Source organism: Myxocyprinus asiaticus, chromosome 1 (genome assembly GCF_019703515.2).
Source record: "Myxocyprinus asiaticus isolate MX2 ecotype Aquarium Trade chromosome 1, UBuf_Myxa_2, whole genome shotgun sequence".
NCBI classification, from domain to species: domain Eukaryota; kingdom Metazoa; phylum Chordata; class Actinopteri; order Cypriniformes; family Catostomidae; genus Myxocyprinus; species Myxocyprinus asiaticus.
This window is the reverse complement of record NC_059344.1, coordinates 21,478,834-21,506,263: the sequence shown is the minus strand read 5'-3', so window position 1 is coordinate 21,506,263 and position 27,430 is coordinate 21,478,834. Positions and strand designations below refer to the sequence as shown.

The 27,430-nt window shown below is 45.5% G+C and overlaps 1 pseudogene; it reads right to left on the bottom strand.

Moving 5' to 3' along the window:
* The window catches only part of LOC127439680 (urea transporter 1-like), an 82,444-nt pseudogene that overhangs the window by 18,481 nt on the left and 36,533 nt on the right, over positions 1-27,430 (bottom strand).

The window sequence follows — 27,430 nt, the reverse complement described above, 5'->3', positions numbered from 1 at the left end:
AGGGGCATGTCTGTTACAGTGGCTCAGTCTCCTGGAAGTTCCAGAATGACTAAAATCACTTACAGCACCTTTAATATAGATATGACAAGTTGATAGGAATTGGTCTTGGCAGACTAGATCTGCTACGCTGCTGCTGCAGAGCAAGTATGAAGACTTGCTACTAGAGGTTTCTCAACTACTGATTTTTAGTATTCGACTAGTCTAGCCCATTAGTGGAGTCATTCCACCCCCAAACCAGTATCAGCCTACACCAGTGAGCCAAGTGGTTTAGATTACGTCAAAGAACATATTGCCTCGGGCTGAAGATTACATATTCAGAGGACCTACCAGCTCGCTCAATGTAAAGTTTCATGACTGATCTTAAAATCGTTCATTTTTGCTTGTGCAGAACCACCACAACGCTAAGGGAGTGTGAATGCCATGGCATTGCTATGCAGTTGCTGAAGTATTCTGACTGGTTTTCAGCAAGGGATTTATTCACCTGTTTTATCGCCACCAGGCAAAAATCACAAGTCTGACTGATCACTTAGAATAATAATAAAAGCACAGCAAACCTCTCCTCAACAGGCTGCACGGTTTGAGGTATTACTGATGTCTGTAGCACAAATGATGTGGGAAGCAACATCATCTTACACTTGGAGACAATGATGAATCACAGCATATTCTCTTTTAATTGTTAAAATAGTGGTCAAGTGTGCTACCCATAGCATTATATCATTCTTTAAAGAGAATCGAAGGTTTAAAACCAAAGACAGCCTGTTAATCAGCTTCTTCAAAATCACAGTCCTGGTAAAGAATCAGCTAAAAGCTAATTTAATTCCAAAGATCAGCTCTCTCACTTTCAGATTTATATATACAGTGAGACTGAAGAACTGATTAGAGATCGAATGTAAAGATAAGCAGATGCAGTGCCATTAACAGGATATTCATGGTAAAGAACTCTGAAAGGACGACAACGCTCTTAGGTTTTGGAAGTTCTCTCATGTAAAGGGAGTCTGTGTCTCTCTCTGGGCTCTCTCTCTCTAAGTAGTTAGATGTAATTTCACTCCATGTTTTCCTGTCACTTATACTCAACTGGAAATACATTTGTAGAAAGAGAGAAATTCTACACCAAAGAAAGAGAATGAACCATTAATAAATAAAAAGAGAGGAGGATGGGAGAGAAAGATGAGTAGAGGGAAGAGTGGTATTGATCGGAAGGTGTGTGTTTGCGGGTGTGTATTACCACGTACACACTTTCACTCCTCTTCTGAGTGCTTCTGTACACACAGAATTTAGTTATATATGGGAGTGACCACCACATACTACAACAGAATCACAAAAATTAAGCCACTGACAACCATGCATTAAGACACTGAATGAGTGAGACACACAGACAGAAAGTGAGAAAAAGAGATTAGGGAGGAAAAAAAGAGAAGAGGGATGTGGTAGGAGAAAAGCTCTGCTTTGGTTCACGGCCTCTTCCTGGAGTGGGAATAAAAAATACAGGACTGGGTTAAGTTTTAAAAAGCCAGAGGAAAAATCCAAATCTCAGGAGACTTACTGGAGATCTCAATAATGTATCATGTAAATGTCAACTTTGCCTCAGTTATTTCTTCTAACATTCCATAGGAGAAATAAAAAAGACACAAATGAGACAAGTCATTTGGTCTTGGAAAATTTTGATGAGAAATGCTTGAGTTCAGATTGAAATCTCTGACTTTTGATTGCACAGTTTGGCATCTTCTCAAATTTGAGCACCAAAATCTAGAGGAGACACATTGGAAATTTCTGTGGCCTTTTTCTCAGGAGAAAAATCTGAGAAGAAGAAGATGTAAGCAAAAGTCTCCATTTAATCTCCATTGAAACTCATATCTTTCGTAATGGAATCCACGCTAAGCCACAAATGACTTCCTCCTTTGTAAAACCAAAGTAAGTTTCAACTGCTGTCTCTTCCAAAGCATGCACCATCCACACACACACATCCTCTCTCACACACAGATACACTATATTGCCAAAAGTATTCGCTCATCTGCCTTTAGACGCATATGAACTTAAGTGACATCCCATTCTTAATCCATAGGGTTTAATATGACGTCGGCCCACCCTTTGCAGCTATAACAGCTTCAACTCTTCTGGGAAGGCTTTCCACAAGGCTTAGGAGTGTGTTTATGGGAATTTTTGACCATTCTTCCAGAAGCGCATTTGTGAGGTCAGACACTGATGTTGGACGAGAAGGCCTGGCTCGCAGTCTTCGCTCTAATTCATCCCAAAGGTGCTCTATCGGGTTGAGGTCAGGACTCTGTGCAGGCCAGTCAAGTTCTTTCACACCAAACTCGCTCATCCATGTCTTTATGGACCTTGCTTTGTGCACTGGTGCGCAGTCATGTTGGAACAGGAAGGGGCCATCCCCAAACTGTTCCCACAAAGTTGGGAGCATGGAATTGTCCAAAATCTCTTGGTATGCTGAAGCATTCAGAGTTCCTTTCACTGGAACTAAGGGGCCAAGCCCAGCTCCTGAAAAACAACCCCACACCATAATCCCCCTCCACCAAATTTCACAGTTGGCACAATGCAGTCAGACAAGTACCGTTCTCCTGGCAACCGCCAAACCCAGACTCGTCCATCAGATTGCCAGATGGAGAAGCGTGATTCGTCACTCCAGAGAACGCGTCTCCACTGCTCTAGAGTCCAGTGGCGGCGTGCTTTATACCACTGCATCCGACGCTTTGCATTGCACTTGGTGATGTATGGCTTGGATGCAGCTGCTCAGCCATGGAAACACATTCCATGAAGCTCTCTACACACTGTTCTTGAGCTAATCTGAAGGCCACATGAACTTTGGAGGTCTGTAGCAATTGACTCTGCAGAAAGTTGGCGACCTCTGCACACTATGCGCCTCAGCATCCGCTGACCCCGCTCTGTCATTTTACGGGGCCTACCACTTCGTGGCTGAGTTGCTGTCATTCCCAATCGCTTCCACTTTGTTATAATACCACTGACAGTTGACTGTGGAATATTTAGTAGCAAGGAAATTTCACGACTGGACTTGTTGCACAGGTGGCATCCTATCACAGTACCACGCTGGAATTCACTGAGCTCCTGAGAGTGGCCCATTCTTTCACAAATGTTTGTAGAAGCAGTCTGCATGCCTAGGTGCTTCATTTTATTCACCTGTGGCCATGGAAGTGATTGGAACACCTAAATTCAATTATCTGGATGGGTGAGCGAATACTTTTGGCAATATAGTGTATATCCCAGATTGCTTGGCAATCTCATTCTTATGACTCTCTTACTGTTGCTCCTTTAATGAATATTAAATGAGGGCTTTGAAGTTTAAGTGTGAATCACACTGCAGGGGATGACATAAAAGTAGTGGAGGATGCAGTGAGAAAGTGTGTGTGTTGTGGGGGGGCTATACAGTTTGGGGTGGGGTTTCTTACATCTATCTCTTCTTCCCACACCTCACACACACACAGTCCGCCCCAGCTCTGTAGCACTAGCACCCCTTTGTCTGCTATGACTCATAGCCCATGTCTCTGTACTGCTGTGTATCCAGTAGAAAAGAGAGACTGTGTGAGAATGAGAGAGAGAGAGATTGGCACCTTATTTTAATTATATTTTTATTGTTATTTGTTTCTGTTTTATTATAATTATTTGTCTTGTCATTATCTGTTTTGTGTATTAATGCTTTGGCAATATTGTATGTAAACACAATCATTCCAATAAACAGGGTTGGGAGGGTTACTTTTTAAATGTATTCCACTACAGATTACAGAATACATGCTGTAAAATGTCATTTGTAATGTATTTCGTTAGATTACTCAAGGTCAGTAACGTATTCTAAATACTTTGGATTACTTCTTAAGCACTGGTGGATTTTTTCAATTATTTTTACTATAAAAACTCTGCCAGTACAGTAAGACAAAATACACATGTTAAAAAAACATTCTCTGAAAAACCTAAATATTTTATGCAGTGTTGTTTCTAAAACAAGATAAATTTAATTAAGTTAAAAATAAGTTAAGTTTAAGTTTGTTTAAATAAGTTTTAAGGATTTTTAGATATTTTTACAGGAAAACAATACAAAAATTATTATCAAGAATATGATTTTTGCCCTAATATCAAAGGTCTTACTAGAAAAAAGAAATTATGATCCAACGTGAATTTTCTTGATAAAAAAATGTGATCGTGTCTGGTAACATGTGCATGTAAAATGGCTAGAAATAGCATTTTAACTTAGCGTAAAGCTGACAATTTACACAAGGTTTATTTCTATTTCTTCTGCTCCAAACTTACTTCAAACTTACTTCTCTGTCTGCTCGTATGAATGTAACACATCATAAGAAAGTGTTTCACCACTGTTCAAAAGCACTTTGAATCACATCATATATGTATAAATGTTTTCCATCTGAAAGGACTAAATATTAAATGAAACAAATGACAATAAAATGCAAAGTAATCTCTTCAGTAATCAAAATACTTTTTGAATGTAACTGTTTTCTAAATACCAATTATTTAAATTGTAACTATAGTGGAATACAGTTACTTATATTTTGTATTTTAAATACATAATCCCGTTAAATGTATTTCGTTACTCCCCAACCCTGCCAATAAAGTACTTTAAATTGAATTGAATTGAGAGAGAACACTCTCTCGCTAGACGAAGCGCAATGCGCAAAGACTGTGTGCAATGTCTTGTCTAATTTTCGTGAAAGCGCTAATTCTAAGTGCAGTGTTCGTGCCAGCGCAAAGCGCAAGTGGGCATGGGTTGGAGTGTCTGCGCTATTTGCGGGTGTATACTTGCAAACTGTGAGTGCATTGTGTGTTAATAAAGTGCCGCAAAACGCAATTAGCTATTTTCCTGATAAATAGGTCATTGCGCTAAGACCTTTGAAAACACCTTCTGTTCCCTATCTGTCACTCACTCGACGTTGTGTCGATGTAGTGACACTAGGAGTCACTCTTGGGAGCCCAAAACACCTCTGGTCTTTGATAAAAGGCCAATGAAAATTGGCGAGTGGTATTTGCATGCCACTCCCCCGGACATACGGGTATAAAAGGAGCTGGTATGCAACCACTCATTCAGATTTCTCTTCGGAGCCGAACGGTCATGCTCACTGAGCTGAATTCTCACAACTGTTCATTCACCTCTGCTGGATCTGATGGCGCATTTCAGTAGCTTCTCCCTCCTCTGCACTGGTGCACTGCAGAGAATGCCCCTGGGCGCTTCGGCAGAAAAAAGAGAGTATATTTTCCTGAAAGAGTATATTTCTCAACTTAAGACAGTCACGATTGCTGTCTTTCGTGTCTGGGCGAGGCCCACATGGAGGCAGCGTTCGTGGATGGTTCATGTTCTCACTGCGAGAACATGACCATGGCAACGTTGTGGTCGCGGCTTGCTTTCATAAGAAAAGCCACCCCAGCGGCTCCCCGCCTCGGTCCTTCTACCTACGGGTTTGAGGCCAGCGCGGCTAGCACTGGGGGCGATTTGGGGACCCCAGTGGGATCGCTTCCACCGGGTATCCCCCCTCGGACCTCCCATTCCCCAGCACGCTTGTCTGCCCTGATCGGGCTTCCGGATGAGTCCACTGGCTCGTCTCACAGCGAGTTCGACCTCTTGTTCGGAGCCCGCGAAGCTGATGAGCGGGCTTGTCCAGTCGGACGCAGAAGCCTCAGCTGGGCTCCCCCCTTCGGGGTCGATTTCCCAGTCACGGGCTGGTGCAGAGATGACGGACATACTTTCCTGGGCAGCCGCGAGCATCCCCCCTTGCAGCTCAATGATTGGTTCCTGGGCTCGCGGCGCCGCTCAAAGCAGCCACGCCCCGCTCTAGTGCCTTTCTTCCCGGAAGTGCATGAGGAGTTGACAAAATCCTGGGAGGCACCTTTTACTGCCCAGTCCCGATTTCTCAGTTCCCCCGCCCTCACTACCCTCGATGGCGGGGCGGCCAGGGGCTATATGGCGATTCCCCCAGTGGATAAGGTGCTTGCGGTGCACCTATGCTCGCAGATTGCCGCCACCTGGCGCGGACGCCCAAAGCTCCCGTCCAAGCCCTGTAGGTTCACGTCATCCCTGATGGCCAAAGCCTACAGCTCTGCTGGACAAGCCGCCTCTGCCCTGCATGCCATGGCTCTCCTGCAGGTCCACCAAGCCAAGGCACTAAAATAACTCCACGAGGGTAGTTCTGCCCCAGATCCGATGCAGGAAATGTGCTCGGCGACCGACCTCGCTCTCCGAGTGACAAAGGTCACGGCGCGGCCTCTCGGGCAGACGATGTCCACATTAGTGGTCCAGGAGCGCCACCTTTGGCTCAACATGGTTGAGATGGTTGAGGCCGACAAGACACGGTTCCTTGCTGCCCCCATCTCCCAGGCTGGCCTATTCGGCGACACCGTCGAGGGCTTTGTCCTGCAGTTCTCGACGGTGAAGCAGCAGACGGAGGCTACCCGGCATATCCTGCCCTGGTGCGGCTCAAGATCCCGCACCCCGTCTGCCTGTCACCAGGGGCGTCCCCCTGCAGTGACTGCACCGCAGGAAGCAGACGCCACCCATCTCACAGCCGGCTGCCAAGAACCTACGAAGGTCATCAAAGCACCCCAGAGACGGGCGACCCAGGGTCGACGAAACCCACTGCATTGGAGCTGGTAGTAAGACCTCCCTGCCTCTGCATGCCCAGCTGTAGCACACATCCGCCCCCGATGTGACAGTCTCCATAGGTTGCGAGGAAAGGTCTCTTCCTCCCCCATCCCAGGCTGTTCCGGGGGTGGCCACAAGGAGCCAGGTAAGTGCTTCGATGTCCCTAGACTCAGCACGGCCACGACATGGTGTGGCACCTCGAGCTCCACCCCGCCGTGAGGCCCCACCTGCCGGTACATTCGACGACGTTGTCCCTTTGGTCCCCCTTGCGCGGAACTTGGATGCATGGCTTGCGCTTTCCAATCCGTCGCGATGGCTGGTCCGGACCGTCCGACTTGGCTACGCGATTCAGTTCGCCAGGTGTCCGCCCAGGTTCAGCGGTATCCACTTCACCTTGGTGAAGGATGAAAACGCTGTTACCTTGTGCGCGGAAATCGCTACCCTTCCCATGGAAGGGTGCGATAGAACCTGTCCCTCTGACCGAGATGAAGAAGGGGTTTTACAGCCCCTACTTCATCATACCGAAAAAAGGCGGTGGGTTGCAGACAATCTTGGACCTGCGAGTACTGAACCGGGCTTTACACAGACTCCCGTTAAAGATGCTGATGGAAAAACGCATTCTGGCGAGCGTCCGGCATCAAGATTGGTTCGCGGCGGTAGACCTGAAGGATGCGTACTTTCATGTCTCGATTCTACCTCGACACAGACCCTTCCTGCGGTTTGCATTCGAGGGTCAGGCGTATCAGTACAAGGTCCTCCCTTTCGGCCTATCCTTGTCCCCTCACGTCTTCACGGAGGTCGCAGAGGCAGCTCTTGCCCCGTTAAGGGAAGTGGGCATTCGCATTCTCAACTATCTCGATGATTGGCTAATCCTAGCTCACTCTTGGGACATGTTGTTTGCACACAGGGACTTGGTGCTCTCGCACCTCAGCCGATTAGGGCTTCGGGTCAACTGGGAAAAGAGCAAGCTCCTCCCGGTTCAGAGCATCTCTTTTCTCGGTTTGGAGTTGGACTCAGTCTCTTTTACAGCGCACCTCACGAACGAGCGCGCACAGTTGGTGCTGGCCTGTTTAAAGGCGTTCAAACAGAAAACAGCGGTCCCCCTGAAACACTTTCAGAGGCTCCTGGGGCATATGGCATCCTCAGCGGTGGCCACCCCGCTCGGGTTGATGCATATGAGACCGCTTCAGCACTGGCTTCAGACTCAAGTCCCGAGATGGGCATGGCGTCGCGTGGTCATCATGCTGGTCTGTCACCGTCTTTTCAGCCCTTGGACCGACCTCTCCTTTCTAAAGGCAGGTGTTCCCCTAGAACAGGTCTCCAGGCACGTCGTGGTCACGACAGACACCTCCAAAATGGGCTGGGGTGCTGTTTGCAACGGGCACGCAGCCGCTGGCTAATGGACGGGCCTGCGGCTGCGTTGGCACATCAACTGCCTTGAGTTGTTGGCAATTCTGCTCGCCCTGCGGAGGTTCCAGCCGTAGATCCGGGGCAAGCACATGTTAGTTCGGACAGACAACACGGCAACGGTAGCATATGTCAACCACCAAGGCATTCTGCGCTCTCTTAGTATGTCACAACTCACCCGCCGTCTCCTCCTCTGGAGTCAGCAGCACTTCAAGTCGCTGCAAGCCACTCACATCCCGGGTGACCTCAACACTACAGCGGATGCGCTGTCATGGCAGGTTACCCTCAGGGGAGAGTGGAGACTCCACCCTCAGGTGGTCCAGCTGATTTGAGTCGATTCGGACAGGCACAGGTAGACCTATTCGCCTCCCAAGAATCCTCCCACTGCCTGATCTGGTACGCCTTGACCGAGGCACCCCTCGGCATAGACGCTCTAGCACACAGCTGGCCTCCTGGCCTACGCAAATATGCATTTCCCCCAGTGAGCCTACTTGCACAGACTCTGTGCAAGGTCAGGGAGGACGAGGAGCAGGTCATCCTGGTAGCACCCTACTGGCCCACCCAGACGTGGTTCTCGGACCTCACGCTCCTCGCGACAGCCCCCCCAGGCGAATTCCCCTGAGGAAGGACCTTCTTTCTCAGGGATGGGGCACCATCTGGCACCCGCGACCAGACCTCTGGAATCTCCATGTCTGGCCCCTGGACGGGACGCGGAAGACCTAAGCGGTCTACCACCCGCGGTGGTAGACACGATCACTCAGGCTAGGGCCCCCTCTACGAGGCGTCTGTATGCCTTTAAGTGGCGTCTATTCGCTAAGTAGTGCTCTTCCCGAAGGGAAGAACCCCAGAGATGCACAGTCGGATTTTCCTTCCTGCAGGAGAGGTTGGAAGGGCAGCTGTCCCCTTCCACCTTGAAGGTGTACGTTGCTGCTAGCAGCACAACATGACACAGTGGATGGAGCACGACCTGATCATCAGGTTCCTGAGAGGTGCCAGGAGGCTGAACCCCTCCAGACCGTGCCTCGTTCCCACATGGGACCTCTCTGTAGTTCTTCAGGGTATACGGAGAGCCACTTTTGAGCCTTTGCAGTCAGCTGAGCTTAAGGCACTCTCCTTGAAGACTGCCCTCCTGACTGCGCTCACTTCCATCAAGAGGGTAGGAGACCTGCAAGCGTTCTCTGTCAGCCTGGAGTTTGGTCCGGGCTACTCTCACGTGATCTTGAGACCCCGACCGGGCTATGTGCCCAAGGTTCCCACGACCCCTTTTAGGGACCAGGTGGTGAACCTGCGAGCGCTGCCCCAGGAGGAGGCAGACCCAGCCCTGTCATTGCTGTGTCCGGTGCACGCTTTACGCATCTATCTGGATCGCACGCAGAGCTTTAGGATCTCTGAGCAGCTCTTTGTCTGCTTTGGTGCACAGTGGAAAGGAAGTGCTGTCTCCAAGCAGAGGATCGCCCACTGGCTCGTTGATGCAATAGCTATGGCATAACACGCCCAGGACGTGCCGCCCCCGGTAGGGCTATGAGCCCATTCTACCAGGGGTGTAGCAGCCTCCTGGGCCCTGGCCAGGGGTGCCTCTCTAACAGACATTTGCAGAGCAGCAGGCTGGGCAACACCCAACACCTTTGCAAGATTCTACAACCTCCGGGTGGAACCGGTTTCGTCCCAGGTAGTGGCACACAATACAAGCGGATAAGCCCGGGATAGCCGGCAGGGTGTATCGCTTGCACATAGCCTTTCACCTCCTCTGAGCTGAAGATGTGTGCCATTAATTCCCAGTAGTGTTCACAAACTATGTTCCCTGGTTGACTTCCTCCGAGCCCTGTGGCAGTCGAGTTTTCGGAGAGACTCACTGCCAGCCCAGTACATGTGCTAACTAAGAGCCCTGCTCTGGGGTAGGTGCTCCGCATGTGGCGGTTCCCTGTAAGGTAACCCCATGTGATGTATATCTTCCGCTAATTCGTTTCCCTGTTGGCAAACTGCGTCTTCCTTGGGGAGAGCCCCCTCTGCCACAGTCTCCATGTTTGTAGCAACTCCTCCCCCGTTGGGTAGGATCTACCATGAGACTCTCCACATGGTCGACAAGAACATGTGACGTATTTTCCGCTTAAATATTCCTCAGCATAAAACCTGAATGAATGGTTCCATACCAGCTCTTTTTATACCCGTATGTCCGGGGGAGTGGCATGCAAATACCACTCGCCAATTTTCATTGGCCTTTTATCAAAGACCAGAGGTGTTTCGGGCTCCCAAGAGTGACCCCTAGTGTCACTACATCGACACAAGGTCTCATTCCCTCCATCAGGGAACGGAGGTTACACAATTTTTTTATCTCTTACTGTCCCCACTACGGACAATTTGCTTATCAGATCATTTGTTTGTCTGCTTGGATGCTACATTTCCTCTGCCAAACTTATGTAGTATTAGACCAGGCAATTATACTCATTCAATTAACAATTCCACAGCTAATAATATTTCTGAAGCTTTTTTAGCCTCATCACTCTTTCATACATTAGAGTTGCCGCCTCCTGATTTAGGTATAGAAGAGCATTTTAATCTATTTAACTCTATTTGTACAAACATCCTGGATGTTATTGCTCCTTTTAAGCATAGAAAACAAAAATAATCATTCTCTCAAAATTCAAAATTAAGTTTGTGCCCTTAGACAAGTCTGCCATAAAGCAGAACGGAAATGGAAAAAGGATAAATTGCAAGTTTCTTTTGAAATATTAAATGAATCTTTATCTAATTTTCAGCATACAGTGAAAGCAGCAAGAGCAAGTTATTTTTCTGATATATTTAGCAAGAATTTCCATAAGCCTAATATTCTGTTTAATACAATTAATAAAATGTTATCTCCTTTAGTCACAAATTGCCTTGAGGATAATTCAAAAACTCGGCTGCTGTTAAACCTTGTAGACCTATTAGGTCCTAGTATTCAGTCTCTTATAAATAATAGCTTAATCAATGGTATTGTTCCAACTAGTTTTAAACATGCAGAAGTGCAGCCTCTCATAAAAAAAAAAAAAAAAGAATTTAGGTCCTTCTGTTTTAAAAAAATTATCGCCCTATTTCAAAATGACAGTTTTTATCGAAAATTTTAGAAAAGGTAGTTCTATCTCAACTTCTTCCATTTTTATCTGAGAATGATATTATAGACACATTTCAATCTGGGGTTTAGGACCTATCACAGCACAGAGACCGCTCTGATCAAGGTATCTAATGACATAAGATATCTGTTGACTCGGGGAATACTGTGATTCTTATCCTGCTCGATCTAACAGCTGCTTTTGATACTATTGATCATGAGATCCTATTACAGCGCCTGGAAGAGGAGTTGGGTATCAAGGGTACAGCCTTGAAGTGGTTTAAATCATATTTAAGCTATAGATCCTTCTCAGTCTGTATTGGAAACCTGTTTTTCTCATCAACATCAATATGCTGTGGTGTTCCTGTAACGGGAGCCAGCTGGTACGTGATAGCTGTATGGTATGTGTTAACCTCACTCCCCTGGCCTCAAGAGGCACACTAGCGACTGACGCTAGAGGCTGTAGCCTTTAGCCTCCTCATTAGTGCGCCCGCCTCCCATGCCGGACACCCTGGTTCCAATCCCGCTCGGAGCGGGTCAGGCAGGACCGGTTACAGTGGTGCCTTGACCCAGATGGGAGTGAGGTTTAGGGGGGTGAGTGTTATGGGAGCCAGCTGGTAGGAGATAGCTGTGTGGTATGTGTGAACCTCATTCCCCTGGCCTCAAGAGACACACTAGGGGCTGTAGCCTTTAGCCTCCTCAGTACACACCCATCTCCCATGCTGGAGACCCCGGTTCCAATCCCGCTCGGAGCGGGTCGGGCAGGACCAGTTACAGTGGTGCTGTGACCCAGATGGGAGTGAGGTTTAAGGGATTAGTGTAACGGGAGCCAGCTGGTATGTGATAGCTGTGTGGTATGTGTAAACCTCACTCCCCTGGCCTCAAGAGGTGCACTAGCGACTGACGCTAGAGGCTGTAGCCTTTAGCCTCCTCATTAGTGCGCCCACCTCCCATGCTGGAGTGGGTTCGAATCACTCTCAGAGTGGGTTGAGCAGGACCAGTTACATTCCACAAGGATCTATTCTTGGTCCATTTCTATTTTCTTTATACATGTGCCCATTAGGTTCAATTTTTCGAAAATATAATATTGCGAATCATTTGTATGCTGATGACACCCAGTTGTACATTCCTTTCAAAACAGATAATTCTCAGTCCTTTTGTTCTCTAAACACACTGCCTTGATGAGGTTAAGTCTTGGTTGGCAAGTAACTTTCTTCAGCTTAACAGTGATAAAATGGAATGCATTGTTTTTGGTTCTTCTCCAGCCACCAATGTGATCACTAACAGACTAAACTCTATCACATTAAATGTATCTGACCAAGTTAAAAACCTTGGTGTCATCTTTGATTTGGTATTGAAATTCAACAAGCAAATAAAAAGTGTTGTTAAAACTAGTTTTTTCCAACTTAGAGCTATCTCTAAATTAAAGGCGATGCTATCTGTCAAAGATCTGGAAACTGTTATACATGCATTTATATCTTCACGTATTGACTATTGTAATTCATTATACATGGGCATTTCTCAGTATCATCTCTCCCATTTTCAGCTTGTTCAAAATGCAGCAGCCAGGCTTTTGACAGGCACAAAGAAGAGGGAAAATATAACCCCAGTTCTGGCGTCTTTACATTGGCTGCCAGTCAAGTTCAGGATACAGTTTAAGACCCTTCTGCTTGTATTCAAGGCCTATCAAGGTGTAGCACCTCAATATAACGCTGATCTATTATATCCTCATCAAACTACTAGAAATCTGATGTCCTATAACCAGATGCTCCTGTTTGTTCCAAAGACAAGTTTAAAATGTAAGGGTGACCATGCTTTTTCCGTTGTAGTTCCCCGACTCTGGAATACTCTTCCCTTAAACATTAGACTTTCCCCTACAGTGGAGATTTTTAAGTCTTGCTTATAGACGCATCTTTTTAGTTTGGCATTTGAGGCGGTGTAAAGTTATTGTTCTTAATGTGTTGTGTGAATGCACTTGTTTTACTATTTAAATTTTACTACTTTTGGAAAGCAGTTTGGTTAACTGCTGTTGTTTTAAATGTGCTATACAAATAAAATTGTATTGTATTTTATTGTACATATGCCCATTAGGCAACAAAAGCAACCGATTATGAAAACTGAATGTTCAAAGTAAATGCACTGAAAAGTTTGCTTTTATTCATTATTCTTGAAGAGTCAAACAATCATGTCTCATCTGTTCAGGGTCTGTAGGGATTGGAAAAAAATTATAACGTGAAACTGAACCTGCAAATATCCTGATTATATTTGGTTCCATAAAGCTGTGAGTCAGCCCTCTCAATCACGAACAGCATCAACTCAGCTTGTTCTTCTATTGCCAATGATTACCTACACAAAAATTTGGCTATTGTGTGCACTGGATATTGTGTGCAAATTCACAATATTTGCAGGACAAATTTTTCCGTCACTGAATAGGATGATACTTTATAGAGAAAATGGAAGAATATACATTTTTATCTCTTTTATTTTTTCAAAAAGAAATGTAATTAAATGCATTCTTAAGTAAACATAAAATTTTTATGACCATTGTTTTCATATGTGGGTTGATATTGTGAGAAGGCTTTAGTAGCAGGTCTAAATGTTTCTCCTCATTTTTAATCATTTTTATACAACAGTCCTAAGATGTTAAAATGCTTTTTCTTTTTTTTTTTTTTTTTTTAAGTAAAGTTGATGAAAAAAAGTCATGTTTGTTCTTCAGCCAGATCTTATGAAGGAATTTATGGCCAGATTTAAAAAAATTATAATTCAGTATACAGTATACACTGTGACTATTTTAAAATAGTCTGAAGCATTTTACCAATCAGAAATTATCATAAATAAGTAATGGCCAGCATCGTCCAATCACTGCCAACCATGTTAAAGTCAAATTAAACATTATAAATTCTGAATCTACGTACTGATTACCATTGTCCGATGTCTGCCAAACATGCTGAGTGGTCCAGACATCATCTACAGCCTGAAACTGATCTTTTGGTCAGATAGGAGTGAATGCACTTAGCTGCATAGAAAGATATAGTATGCTCTCTTGCTCCCTATTTAGTAAATGACTTAACCTCTAGTGTGCTGTCTGTCTGCACTGGTCTCAGAATAATTTGAAATGAAACTTATTTTCATTCTAACTCTATATAAAGCCTCTGAGAGCAACATTTTTCAGCTTTTGGATGAACCCATTCATTCTCAATGTCATAATGCACAGTACTGTAAATATAAGGGATAATAGCGCTAAAGTACACATTAGTGTACTCAAATTTTAAAAATGACTTTTCGGATGAAACTTGAGACTCTAAGCTTTTGACTCAAACAGGTTTCAATGTAAAAACTTAATTAAGTTTTTTGCCATATCTCCCAAAGACAAACTCCACTGTGTTTGGCACCATATTGTTTTGTCACATGACTCCGTACATCAAAAGTTTAACTTTTTACTGACAGCCTAGAGTGTTCTGAACTGAGATCAGTCCATTTAAATTAATTTAAATTATGTGTTATGTATAAAGAAGCCAAAATGGAGTTCATATTGAAATATCTGACTTTTAAATTCTGACTGACTGGAATGTAAGTCATTTTTCAGTGAAAACCTTGAAGTCATTTGGGCGTTGAGCGCTTCTTTCATGAGCACTATGAAAGAAGCACATCCACATTTGCTCACTTGTCTATGGGAGAACTTGTGTTACTAATACCTTCACATGGCACAATATTAATTAAAAATGTTTTGCATAAGAAAGAAACTCATACACATTTGGAATGATATGAGGGTGAGTAAATTATTTTGATTACTGGTTTAACTATTCCTTTAAAGGAATATTACTATGAAATAAGCCTACTAAACCTTCTGTTTTTATATGTGATTTGTTTGACTTTCTGACTTACCTGCCACAGTGCCAATGACAGACCCCAGGAGGGCATAAACAGCCAAAATGGGTGAGAAGAGGAGAACAGCATCCAGGATAAGAAGTGATGGTTCTAGAGTCTGACATGCAAAGATCTACCCCACACCCAGCACTGCCCCCTGCAGGAGCTGATGGGAACATCAAAACTTCAGAGTAGGTCTGTTCCCCTTCTGTCACTCACTCAACGTTGTGTCGATGTAGTGACACTAGGGGTCACTCTTGGGAGCCCCAAACACCTCTAATCTTTGAGAAAAGGCCAATAAGAATTGGCGAGTGGAATTTGCATGCCACTCCCCGGACATACGGGTATGAAAGGAGCTGGCTCGCAACCACTCATTCAGATTTTTTCTTCGGAGCCGAGCGGTTGTGTGTCAGCGAGCTTCACCTCAGAAAGAAGTGTATTCTGTTGGATATACGGCACATTACAGCGGCTTTCTCTCCTTCTACACCCCTGGGTAGAGCAACACATTGACGTGAATGTCTTTTTAAAGATGCATCTTTTTAATGATGCCTTTCTTTGTGTGATTCGTGGATGCGGTCGTTATCTCTCCGCCTCCGATGGCCACGAGCGCTGCCTCATGTGTCTGGGCCACGCTCACACTGAGGCAGCATTCATGGATGGTTTGTGTTCTCATTGCGAGAACATGACCATGGCAATGTTGCGGTCGCAGCTTTTCTTCCTCTGAGGGAAAGCCACTCCAGCCACCCCCCTCGCTGCGCCTTCTACCTGCGGGTATGAGGCCGGCCCGGCTGGTGCTGGAGGCGATTTGGGGGGCGCGGTCTCACCGGGTAATTCCCCATGGACATCCCGTTCCCCCAGCATGCTCGTCTGCCCCTGTCGAGTTCCGAGATGAGACCAGCTCGCCTCACGGCCAGCCTAACATCTCTCTCGGGGCTTGCAAGCAGGATGAGTCCACGATCGCTGCGTCGGAGAGTGCACTGGCGATGTCGGATGCTGAGGACTCGACTGGGCTGCCACCTTCGGGTGCTTGCCTGAGCCCTCGCGGCTAGATGACTGGTTCCTGGGCTCAGGGCGCCGCTCACAGCCATGCCCCCCCGGTCCCCTTCTTCCTGGAAGTGCACGATGAGCTGACGAGGTCCTGGAGGGCACCTTTTTCTGCCCGAACTCGACTTCCCAGCTCGTCCGCTCTCACTACCCTCAATGGCGGGGCGGCCCACGGGTACGCGGAGATCCCTCAGGTGGATAAGGCTGTTGCGGTGCATCTCTGCCCACAAAACGCCGCCACCTGGTGGAATCATCTGGCGCTCCCCTCCAGGGCCTGTACGAATATGTAGTCTCTGGTGACTAAAGCCTACAGTGCCCTCCGGGCGACGAAGGTCACGGCGCGAGCACTCGGGCAGGCAATGTCCACCTTGGTGGTCCAGGAGCGCCACCTGTGGCTGAATCTGGTCGAGATGAGGGATGCCAACAAGGCTCGCTTTCTCAATGCTCCCATCTCCCAGATCGGCCTATTCGGCGACACCGTCAATGACTTTTCCCAGCAGTTCTCGGCAGTGAAGCAGACAGAGGCGATACAGCACATCTTGCCCCAGCATGGCTCAAGATTCCGTACCCCGTCTGCTCGCCGAGGGCATCCCCCTGCAGCGGTGAAAGCCCAGGCGGCTCTGCCACAGCCCGATCCCAGTTCTTGACCACTGCGTAGAGCCCCCCGCAGGAAGCTGACACCCCCCGCCTCACGACTGGGCGCAAGGACCCGGAAGGCTCCTAAGCACCCTTGAGACGGACGACCCAGGGAGGGAGATGTCCGCTGCTAACATGGAGCTGGTAACCAGACCACTCCATCCCCCGGTGGAGGGCCGGGAGGTAAATCTTATGTTCCCCCATTTTTTTTGTGTTCACCGCACCCCGAACGGGCTGCAGAACCCACATTTAAAAAAAGAGCGGTTTCCTCACTCCTTGGGTCACACAGTCGGTGTTTACGACCGCTGTTATCACAGTGACTGAACACTGAGCACCTGCGACTTGGACATCGCGAACGTGGACCCCTGCCTTCGCGCGCCCGACTGCACCACACTCACACCCACGGCCAGGCGGTTGTGACGAGCTACGAGGACGGTCAATAATTCTCTCCTCCCCCGTCACTGACCCCCCCGACGCCAGGTACATGGAGCAAGGTAAGTGCTTCGAGGGCCCCATCAGCGCAGCCACGAGTTTGAGATGAAGCAAGGCTCCTCGATGTTGCAAATTGGTGTTCTTCCCGAGGTGAAGGCCCCCAGAGATGCGCAGTCGGTCAGTGCTTCCCTTCCTGCAGGAGAGGCTAAAGGGGCAGCTGTCCCCATCCACATCGAAGGTGTATGTGGCCGTCTGATTATCAGGTTCCTGAAAGGTGCCAGGAGGCGGAATCCTTCTAAGCTACGCCTCTTTACCTCAGAATCTCTCCGTGGTCCTTTTGGGCCTTCGGAGAGCCCCGTTTGAGCCCCTACAGCCAGTTGAGCTGAAAGCCCCCTCTTTGAAGATGGCCCTCCTGACTGCGCTCACGAAATCCATCAAGAGGGTTCGGGACCTGCAGGCGTCCTCTGGCAGCGACACCTGCCTGGAGTCCGGTCCGGAGTGTGTTCTCACGTGGTCTTGAGACCCCGACCGGGCTATGTGCCCAAGGTTCCCATGACCCCTTTAGGGGTTAGGTGGTGAGCCTGCAAGCGAAGCTGCCCCGGGAGGAGGCAGACCCAGCCTTATCATTGCTGTGTCTGATGCGTGCTTTGCGCATCTATTTGGATCGCACGCAGGACTCTAGATGCTCTGAGCAGCTCTTTGTCTGCTTTGGCGGACAGCGGAAAAGGAACGCCGTCTCCAAACAGAGGCTTGCCCACTGGATCATGGGTGCCATCGTGCTGGCATACCAGGTCCAGGCCATGCCCGCCCCTTTGGGAATACGAGCACACTCTACGAGGAGTCTGGCATCCTCGTGGGCACTGGCCAATGGCATCTCTCTAGCAGACATCTGTAGGGCAGCGGGCTGGGCAACACCCAATACCTTCATGAGATTTTGTGATCTCTGGGTTGAGTTGGTTTCATTCCGTGTGTTGTCATGTACGAACAGGTAAATTTACGGGACAGCTGGCCAGGTATACCGCTTGCGTACAGTGCCTTTCCCCTCCATGAGGCAAAGATATGCGCTGCTTCTCCCATGTGAGTTCACGAACCCGTAAACCCTGGATGTCTTCCTCCCTGGCCCTGTGGCTCGCGAATTTGGTGGAGGAATTCGCAGCCAGATCCAGTATATGTGCTAATATGCCCTGTACTGGGGTAGGTGCTCCACAGGTGTCGGTTACTCCGGTAGCCCCCTGTGATGTATTTTCCGCAGTACGTTCTCCCTGTCGGCAGACCCCCGTCTCCCTTGGGCAGAGCTCTCTCTGCTCCTGGTCACTGTGTTGTAGAGCTCCTCCCCTTCGAGGCAGGACCTACCACCACACCTCTTCCATGTGCGGCTGGTCAGCCCACGTGACGTATTGCCACATGTTACCTCCCCTTCGGGCAGGATGTGGTCTCCGCGGGGTCTTTTCCCCCTGAAAGAATAGGAAAGAAAAAGAACACCTTCCCCAGCGCGTGTAATAGCGTTAGATTGCCTCAGCCGAATCTAATACTCTGTGGAGAGAAACATTGAGAGAAAAGGCTGCGGCTGGCGTGGCCTGCTCCCATGCTAGTTACGTCGCCCCCCCCCAGGGGTGTGGGGAACTACAAGACGTCTTTTGGGGTGTTGGGGGAAGCTACATGCAGACTGATGCACCTGCTATTACGCACGCAGCAGCTTGCTTGCACCTGCATCAGCAGTTCAGGTAACACGGTCCAGCTGTCGTGCCGTTTTTCTACAGGGACCCCTAGTGTCACTACATTGACACAACATCGAGTGAGTGACAGAAGGGGAACATCTTGGTTACTGTTGTAACCTCCATTCCCTGATGGAGGGAACGAGACGTTGTTTCCCTCTTGCCATAACACTATACTATCCGCTGAAATGGCCAGGACCTTGTCTCGGCTCAGCACAAAACCTGAATGAGTGGTTGCGAGCCAGCTCCTTTTATACCCGTATGTCCGGGGAGTGGCATGCAAATTCCACTCGCCAATTCTCATTGGCCTTTTCTCAAAGATTAGAGGTGTTTGGGGCTCCCAAGAGCGACCCCTAGTTTCACTACATCGACACAACGTCTCGTTCCCTCCATCAGGGAACAGAGGTTACAACAGTAACCGAGACGTTTTACATTACACACTGATATCCGCTCTGAGTGTTACAATTTAAATATATGTCTCAGAGGTCAAGTGTGTTTCTACTCCACTAGAAATTACACTTAAAGCAAGCGGAATTGAAACAATAATGAAAGTTTCCAAACAGCTTTCCCAAACACTCCTTTTATGAACCAAAAGTATCATATAAGTACACAATGCAACTTCTGCATCATATTCCAAGTCTTCAAATTATTTTGGTAATAAACAACCCAAAATGTAAGTAATTTTTTAGTCAAAATCTTGACATTTATTGTGTGTCCATGAGTGCTATAAGAAAAGCTTTTTCACAGTGGCTCGCATATTCATACTATAACTTAGTCATATGGCTTTGGAACAACATAAGGGTGAGAAAACTATGACAAAATTTTAATTTTGGGGTGAACTATTCCTTTAAAGAACTATCCCCCTTTAAACACATTAAAGGGGTTATGACATAAGGAATCAACTTTTCATTGATCTTTTAACATATAAGAGGTATTTGGACTATAAAAACACACTGTAAGTTTCAGAACTCAAAACTTCCACCTTACTGCACAAAGAGCATTTATTGAAACCAAGCTGCCAAAACGACTTATTCTCACGTCTGCTGTACGAGACTTTCCTTTCTTTGTTTCCATTCTCTATTTCCTTTACATTGTGATGTCACATTGTGATAAACATTTGCACGTGACCACCTCCACAACAACACATCAACCACTACTTTACCTTATCACCTCCATACCCCGCCCAGTAGCAGTGAGCAGTAAGATATCATGTCAGTCAAGAGCAGAGAGCCAATCATAACAGTGGGCATTTACTGTCAAGTCTTAAAGGAGAAGCAGCACCAAAACTGAGCATTTCTGACAGAGGGCAGAATGCTGCTAATGAATGAGGGTAGAAAATAATCATGATTTACAAATATATGATTTTTTTTTTGTTTGTTTGTTTTTTTTTGCAAAAAACTTTACAAATATTACATGTGAACCTCAAGGAACATTTTAAAATAATTGAAAAAAGGCATGTCATGACCCTTTAAAGCTGGATAAGAGAATGTATATTAACTAAAAATATGACTTCACCTTTAACGCAAACAAGTAAAAAGAGAAGTGAAAGAGGTAGCAAACCACAACAATGCTGTTCAAAACTATGTTCAAAATACTTTATATTTATGCCAATGTTTGCCATTTATGAACTGGTACTTTATTCCTGTAAATCACATGAATTTAAGATTACTGTCTCTCCTACAGGATGGAAACACTGTGACCCAAAGAGAGGACATTAATATTCTACATGAATCATTCGCTGATGCTGGCTAGATATAATATGATGTTATGATGTCTATTTCCTCAAAGTCCTGTTTTAATGGTCTATAAACGCTTCATGATGGAGAGAGACCAAATAAGACACAAATAAACAGAAATGTTCTCTCTCTCTCTCTCTCTCTCTCTCTCTCTCTTTCTCTCTCTGCATATCCTTTTCTGTCCTATGCACTTCTAACTGCTAGATCAAGTTGTCTCCATGGAGATATGGTGAAAGCACCAGATACTATTTAGCCGAGTATAAATACACTGTCTAGCAACCCATAATAGTCAGTTGCTGCAGTGTGCATGAGACAGCAGACCAACCCACTGCAGCCTAATGCCACTCAACTGAATTAGTAGACTAGAGTAATGAAATAAATATCAACATCATCATCATCATGGGATAAAAGATCTGACTCACACACACACGGACAGGAGAGACGTGAAAGAGAAGGATGATGGAGAAAGGAAAAGACCATTGTGTGGGCAGATCAAGGAGGTTAGACAGGGAAAACAGGAAGATGACAAATGAAAAAGACAGAATAAAGGGAATGAGAGACACATAGTACAAGATCAAAACTTAATTAACATATTGAATATTTGGTGTTGGAAATATTTTTTCTTAGGGTATGAAGAGCAAATAATCTGCTTTCTCATTTGTTTACCCCCAATCCTTTGTTCTCTTTCATTATCATCATTCGTTGCTCCCAATTTTTATCACCCTCTTACCTGTGGCACATGGACTTGGGTGTGATTTGTGCTCTCTGGTGCCCCCAGTGGCAGGACAGGATAATTTGGAAAATAGGGGTTTGAAGTACAAGCCAGGTACAGCAGGATGACTGTATTAAAAGGGAAGACGCTGACTGGTAAGTCCCAGCGGTCCAAAACCCGAGCCAGACCACTGGACAGAAATGTCCCGAAACAGAACAGAAATGTTGTAATAGTCTTCTAATCTATGATATGTAGGGCTTTACTGGTTGTTTAGATCAACGTTACTATTAGAAATAATTAATAATTATTTCTTTAGTTATTAATTAATATTTAAATTAATTAATTGAATCTAACTCATTAAAACCTCATATGGGGCTCCAGTAAATGTAGTGCGCTACGTTTAGGAGCGGGTTTGGCTAGTAGCAATAATTAATAATTCTCAGAGATAATTATTAAAATCAATAGAACATTGATGAGAATTTTTTAATCCTTTAAATCAACAATAATCAAAGATAATCACTAATCATTAACATCGGTGAAACATTAATTAAAATTAACACTAGCTTATTGATCATTCAAATTCAATCAAAGATAATTATCAATTATCAAAAATCAATAGAATATTAATAAAGATTAACATTGACGGGGCACCACCTGGGATCAGGGACTAATAACCAGATAGTATAGCAGTCTCAATATTAGATGGTTTTCTTAGGAAAATCGACATCCAAAGAATATCGATTTTCGGAAAAAAAACAATGAATGAAGGCTTGAATCCGAGCACTGAAATCCCGTCGGCATGACACAGGTGTATGCAAAACAAACCAAAACACTTCTCTTTGTAATAAAACAAAGTTTATTTATGCAGTAATATCAATTAATAATTAATACAATGCAGCCAATAAACCTCCGACTTACAACTACAAACTAAACAGTGATATGATTAGATATGGAAATCAAAATAATCCTATAACACATGAGGGTGTGTGTGAGAGTGTGTGTGTGTGTGTGTAAGGAGGGATGCGCACAAAATGGCAGACGTGACTCTCGTGGACAGTATGTCACGCGAGACTTCTGGCCAGGGAATATGACCGTGAATGTGGGCGGAGAGAAACCAGTCAATGGTAGCTTAGGGACAAAGCTGAGCTTTATCACGAAGCTATCTACTAGCCAAAAATATGTGCCATAATGTTTGTGAGGGGTCGCGTGTGTGTGTGTGTGTGTGGTTAGTACGAGAGAGAGAGAGAGAGAGAGAGAGAGAATTAAGTGACAGCCCCAAAGCCAATTTCGCGATCGTGGGAGAGAAAGCAGCTGTTAGTTTATCACTCAGAGACGCGGTGGACGGCTCTTAAACCGTCCCACGTTCTTTGATTCTTTAATGGATAAACTCAGTTTGCCAGTCTCACCCGCGATGGCGGAAATGCACAACAGCCCAATGTGGTTGGACTAAAATACTAAAGAGTTCTCTACTTCCTCTGTATTGTGATGTCACATTGTGGTAGTCATTTGCATCTGACCACCTCCACAACAACACATCAATGCCTACTTTACCTGATCACTTCTGTAGCCCCACCCAGTAGCAGTGAGATGGCAATGAGAGGTCAGGTCAGTCAAGAGCAGAGAGCCAATCAAAACAGTGGGTGTATACTATTAAGTCTTAAAAGAGAAGCAGCTCCAAAACAGAGGGTCAGAATGAGGAAGGAAAATTATAAAATTTTACAAATATATGACTGTTTTGTGCAAAAAAACTTTACTAATATTATAAGGGAACTTCAAGGAACATATTAAAATAATTTAAAAAAAATGCAGGTCATGACCCCTTTAAAGGAAATTCCTCAATCAAAAGCATATTTGTTTCTCGTGTATCTATTCAACTGGATTCAAATACTCTTTCATGTTTTGTCATTTCACATTTGTAAGCTGAAGTCATACAACTTTGAAAATAAACAAAAAACAAACAAATTAAAATGTTCCTAATATGTCAAGAAACAAACTAAAATCTGATAAGATAATAATGTAACACTGCCACCCTTTAAAATTGAATAGACCAAGGAGTACAAATAAATAAATAAAATAAAATAAACTGGACATTCATTTATTTTTTTTGTACTCTGTGGAGTGAGTTTCATTTGTGGAAATAATGTGCACCTGTGTATAGCTGCGTTATGTAACATATTGTAATCTCAGTTCATTGCTGAAAGAGGGACCCAGAGAGAGAGTTACATAATAAGAGTGTTACTTGAACAAAATTAGGTTTATTTTCAACATAAAGATGGTCAATGAGAAAAGGAATTTGTAGTCTAAGTGAGTTTGTCTATGTAACAAGGAAGGACACCGGGAACTGGATTCTTCAAACACAGGTAGGGAACTTTTAATTGACCACTTCTCTGGTTTACAGCTTCACAATAACTCATCAGCTTCACAATAACTCATTAGCTTCACAAAAACTCCTCAGCTTCACTGTAAAGTTCTCGACCCAGTCTCTCTCTCTCGATCTGGTGCTGGCATGGTCCTTTTATGCCGCTTTCCCCAATCTCACTACAATCAGAGACAGGTGTTAGTCATAATTTGGCTCAGGTGTATGCACCCTTACCGCTCTCTCTCTCTCCCTCGCGGATGCTCGACCACGACCCCACTGCCACATATCCCCACCGCCCAACTCAGGCCAGGGAGACATCCAGACTGCCTACCACTCCCCCCCCCCCATTTCTGGACAGGAAGTCGGCACAGCCATCTGCGCTCCCGGTCTGTGGACCACCTTGAATTTAAAGGGCTGGAGTGCCAGATACCACCGGGTGATCCGCGCGTTGGTATCCTTCATGCGGTGGAGCCATTGGAGTGGGGCGTGATCTGAGCAGAGAGTTAAGGCCTGCCCCAGCAGGTAGTAACAGAGAGTGAGGACCGGCCACTTGATGGCCAGACACTCCTTTTCGACGGTGCTGTACTTGGTTTCCCTCAGCGAGAGCTTGCGGCTGATGTACAGCACCGGGCGCTCCTCCCCCTCCACCACCTGCCGTACGGCCCTCAGCCCCCTGTCTGAAGTGTCCGTCTGCAATACAAAAGGGAGAGAGGAATTAGGTGCATGTAAAAGCGGCCCCCTGCAAAGTGCGGCTTTAACCTGTGTAAACGCCTGTTGGCACTGCTCCGTCCACTGGACCGGGTCTGGAGCTCCCTTTTTAGTGAGATCAGTCAGCAGGCTGGTGATGTCCGAATAGTTAGGCACAAATCTCCTATAATAGCCAGCCAGCCCCAGGAACTGTCTCACCTCCTTTTTGGTCTTGGGTCTCGGGCAGGTCGCAATCACTGCCGTCTTGTAAATTTGGGGACGCACCTGCCCGTGGCCCAAGTGGAACCCCAGATACCGTACCTCCACCCACCCAATCGTGCACTTCTTAGGGTTTGCTGTGAGCCCCACCCATCGCAGCGACCTCAGAACTGCCCTCAGATGTTGCATATGCTTTTGCCAATCATTACTATAAATGATGATGTCATCCAAATAGGCAGCGGCATAAGCCGAATGTGGTCTGAGGATTCCGTCCTGAAACATGGCCGGGGCCCCAAACAGACCGATCGGAAGTGTCAAAAATTTGTGTAATCCGAACGGAGTGGAGAAAGCCATTTTTTCACGGGAAATTGTTGTCAAGGGGATCTGCCAATAACCCTGTGTCAAATCCAGTGTCGAGTAAAAACGAGCAGTGCCCAACCGATCGAGCAACTCACCAATATGAGGCATTGGGTAGGCATCAAATTTAGACACTGCGTTGAATTTCCCATAATCCACACAGAACCAGACAGACCCGTCGCTCTTAGGCACCAGAACAACCAGGCTGGACCAGTCGCTGTGGGATTCCTCTATTACTCCCATATCGAGCATTGCATCCAATTCTTCCCAAACTATATTTTTTTATGTTCGGGTAATCGGTAGGGACGGCTATGTACCACCACTCCTGGCTCAGTCTCGATGTGGTGTTGGATGAGGTTCAGAACTGGATTCTTCAAACACAGGTAGGGAACTATTAATTGACCACTTCTCTGGTTTACAGCTTCACAATAACTCATCAGCTTCACAATAACTCCTCAGCTTCACAGTAAAGTTCTTGACCCAGTCTCTCTCTCTCGATCTGGTGCTGGCATGGTCCTTTTATGCCGCTCTCCCCAATCTCACTACAATTAGAGACAGGTGTTAGTCATAATTTGGCTCAGGTGTATGCACCCTTACCGCTCTCTCTCTCTCCCTTGATGGACACTCGATCACGCCCCTGCTGCCACAGTCTACAAGGGACATAAATCTGTTTCTGTTTAGACTTCTATGTAAGTGGAGGATGGTGGATGGGGGATTGTAAGAGTTAGAAACAGACAGACAGACAGACAGACAGACATTTATAGAAATATTAGATAGAAATATTCATAGATAATATTTACAGAAATCTTTATTAGCCTTCCATTGGATACTAAAGAATTTATCAGATAATTCCTGGTAATTTACTCAGGGTGCTCGTTTCTCTCGCAAAAAAAAAAGTAGAAAGGAACAGTTTAAGAGGCATGAAATAAAATTTGCTATCGGTTGAATTTTAACCATTTTATCTTGAGAAAAAAGTGTGTCGGCTTTTGTAAACACAAACCATGTACACACCACAGATGACCTGATAAATAGATAGATAGATAGATAGATAATCTGATTGTGCAACCAAATTATCTACTGATTGTGTTGCTGTGTGGGATGTGCTTCCTTCTCAAGCCTCCCTCTTGTTAACCCACCCAGCACAAATACTGTTGCTTACACTTTCACCCATCTAACAAGCTATCACTTGTATTTATTTTTTTGTTTCAGTTTTCAATTTTTCAGTAAGTGCATCTGTATTTGTGCACGGGTCCCAGAGGATCCCAGAGGCAAACACGCCCTCCCACACTCCATTGATTTTCAAAGTGACTCAGAGCTGCTGAGATTCCGACTGATGAAGAGGTGGAATGAGTAAGACAGGGAGAACAGAAATCAGAGCATGAGATATTGAGCAGAAAAATGCAGAACAATAAATGTGACTACATATCGCATGTGCCAGTGCTGGTATACAGAAGTGTCAGAAATGAACTTTTACATTAAGGGGTAATATTTGCGCCCTGCTGGATTTGATTTTCAGGGGCATCTATTAGGGCATTTTTTTTCTAACCACATAAAACAAATCTCATCATTTCATGTCAATTACTTCAATTTATTAATTTCATTAATACAAATTCTCAAGATTGTTACTGTTACCCTTAAAATTAAATCAACATCAACTCTGTGATAATATGTACATCTAGAACTGTAACAGGATATTAAAGCGATTGTTCACCCAAAATGAAAATTCTCTATCATTTACTCACCCCTGTGCCATCCCAGATGTGTATGACTTTCTTTCTTCAGCAAAAAACAAAGATTTTTAGAAGAATATCTCAGCTCTGTAGGTTGATACAAAGCAAGTGAAAGGTGATCAGACATTTGCAGCTCAAAATATCACATAAAGGAAACATAAAAGTAATCCATAAGACTCCAGTGGTTAAATTCATATCTTCAGAAGCTATGTAACAGTTTAAAAGTCCATTTTTACTCTAAATCTCAACTTTCACTTTTACGTCTGAAAGTCACACATGGTGCCTGTTTAGTTCCCTATCTGTCACTCACTTGACGTTGTGTCAATGTAGTGACACTAGGGGTCACTCTTGGGAGCCCTAAACACCTCTGCTTTTTGAAAAAATTGTGGAAATTGCATGCTACTCCCCCAGACATATGGGTATAAAAGGAGCTGGAATGCAACCACTCATTCAGATTTTCAGACAGTTAACTGAATTCAATTCACCTCAAACTGCTGGATTTTACGGCACATTTCAGCGGCTTCTCCCCCTCTGCACCCGTGGAGTGCAGAGAACGCCCCTGGGTACTTCAGCAGAGCAAAACAAAAGAGTATATTCTAAAAAAAGAGTATATTTTCAATCCTAAAAGAGCGACACATACGGAACGTCTTTTTAAAGATGTCTTTCCATTTGTGTGTTATTCCTGGTTGTGGTCATTATCTCTCCGCTTCTGACGGCTATGATCGCTGCCTTACATGTCTGGGCGCTGCCCACGCGGAGACATTGTTCTTGGATGAATCTTGTCCTCAATGTGAGAACATGACCATGGCAACGTTGCGGTTGTGG